General features: G+C 29.0%; 1 protein-coding gene across 3 annotated transcripts in view; it reads right to left on the bottom strand.

Annotated features, from left to right (window-relative positions):
• Positions 1-2,500, bottom strand: part of LOC137629084 (uncharacterized) — a 293,593-nt gene that overhangs the window by 119,965 nt on the left and 171,128 nt on the right. The gene's annotated exons all lie outside the window — the stretch shown is intronic.

Here is a 2,500-nt window from a genome sequence, read left to right as displayed (position 1 = left end):
ATTGGTTTGAGGTTTTCTGGCATAATTTTTAATATCCAAAGGAGATGAAATACCCCAATAAGAAGAATATGCTTTTTAGGGGGAGGGTTGATCAGTCTCCATGTACGCATATATGTTTTTTTATATATACAATAGTAAGAGATTTAACAACTAAAGATGCTTCTGTTTTCCGAGCTAAGACAACACAAGATATAAGTACAATTTTTCACTTATAAGATTAAGGAGTTTTTAGCCGTAATACATAGCACGGATTGTTTATAAAATATTTCATGTGCAGAAAACACAAGTACATACCCACTGGTTTATATATTAAGTACAATTTTTCACTTATAAGATTAAGGAGTTTTTAGCCGTAATACATAGCACGGATTGTTTATAAAATATTTCATGTGCAGAAAACACAAGTACATACCCACTGGTTTATATATTAAGTACAATTTTTCACTTATAAGATTAAGGAGTTTTTAGCCGTAATACATAGCACGGATTGTTTATAAAATATTTCATGTGCAGAAAACACAAGTACATACCCACTGGTTTATATATATATATATATATATATATATATATATATATATATATATATATATATATATATATATATATATATATATACGCACACACACACACACACACACACACACACACACACATATATATATATATATATATATATATATATATATATATATATATATATATATACGCACACACACACACACACACACACACACACACACACATATATATATATATATATATATATATATATATATATATATGTATATAAATATATATAAATAAAGATCCTAATATTATTGTTCTTAAATTTCTCTTGTAGCTTATTTCCTTATTTCCTTTCCTTACTTGGCTATTTTCCCTTGTTGGAGCCCTTGGGGTTATAGTATCCCGCTTTTCTGAACAGGGTTATAGCTTAGCAAATAAGAATAATATATATATATATATATATATATATATATATATATATATATATATATATATATGTGTGTGTGTGTGTGTGTGTGTGTGTGTGTGTGTGTGTATGAAGTGATTATTAGTTGCAGATGGAATTTTTTTTTATAATAATAATAATAATAATAATAATAATAATAATAATAATAATAATAATAATAATAATAAAATAGTGTGCATCCATTGGTATATACAGTATGTATGTGTATTACATAAAGACATGAATGAACCTTTCTTCTTAATAAAGTGTATTATATAATCTTATGAAAAGTATCGATAAAATTGATAAATATGACATAATTCATAACTATCCCATATTTATGCACTTCAATCGACAGCACAAAAATATATATATATATATATATATTTGAAATATATTTTCCTTTCTCCCTTCAATATAATAGAGTAATATTGAGATATGTTGTTTATCTACAGTACACTCAACTCGTACGCAATCTCTAAAACCATCAATTTCTGAAAATGTGACTGAAGTTTCTGGCGAGAATCGCCGGCCAGAACGACAGTGAAAGTGTACGCTGAAATGCTCTGCTGTGTCTGCTAAATAACTCTGCCTCCATTCTTCTTCTTCTTCTTTTAATCTCCGACGTGATAAACGACGTAAACACATCCATCGTGTCTTGGAAATGGAAGAGAAAGGAAAAAACAGATTCATTTCGCAAAACAAACGAAATCTCACATGTGAGTCTAGCGTTTGTTTCTTTCGAAAATATCAGGTGAAAAACGCCATGCGCACGGTATACATCTGAATCTGAGGCCTACAGTAGACCGTGGGTCATGCGTTGATATTACTACCGGGATTCTGTTGTCGTATTACGTCACGTTATATTGGCTCTATAGTCTTCAACAAATGTTGTTACTCAATGTTGGAAACAGATGAATGATCTCTGTACTGTCACTTTTGAAAGTTAGTTTGTAGTCTGTTGCAACATTATTCAAACATATCAGTTGAGAAAATAAGACAGATTGGAAACGTATTAGTTTTCTGTTATAATTATGATTATAATCTAATTTATTTATGAAAATGAACTATATGTTTTGAGTGGTATAAATGTACTTCATTTGTATAGGGGGAAAATGCTTAAATACACTACAGAATGTACGAGGTGCTTCTTATATTAACAGAGAGGCGAGATGAATACAAGTAAAGTTTATTCAACAAGACAACGAGCTTACATATAGACAGTTGAGAGCAAGAATGACAAAATTTAAACAGAATAAAACATGCGATAGAAAGCTTAAACAGGTTCCTATTATCAGTGCGAGGAGAACGATATATATATATGTGTATATATATATATATACATATATATATATATATAAATATAAATATATATATATATATATATATACATATATATATATATATCATTATCAGCCATAACTAGTCCACTACAGGACAAAGGCCTCAGACGTGTCCTCAAATTCAGCAAAATTTCCTTTGCTATTTTTCATAAAAAACACAGCCTAGAGAGAGAGAGAGAGAGAGAGAGAGAGAGAGAGAGAGAGA

The sequence above is a fragment of the Palaemon carinicauda genome, chromosome 2, assembly GCF_036898095.1.
Source record: "Palaemon carinicauda isolate YSFRI2023 chromosome 2, ASM3689809v2, whole genome shotgun sequence".
NCBI lineage: Eukaryota > Metazoa > Arthropoda > Malacostraca > Decapoda > Palaemonidae > Palaemon > Palaemon carinicauda.
The sequence above is the reverse complement of the archived record's forward strand: the minus strand, read 5'-3'. Positions and strand labels throughout refer to the sequence as shown.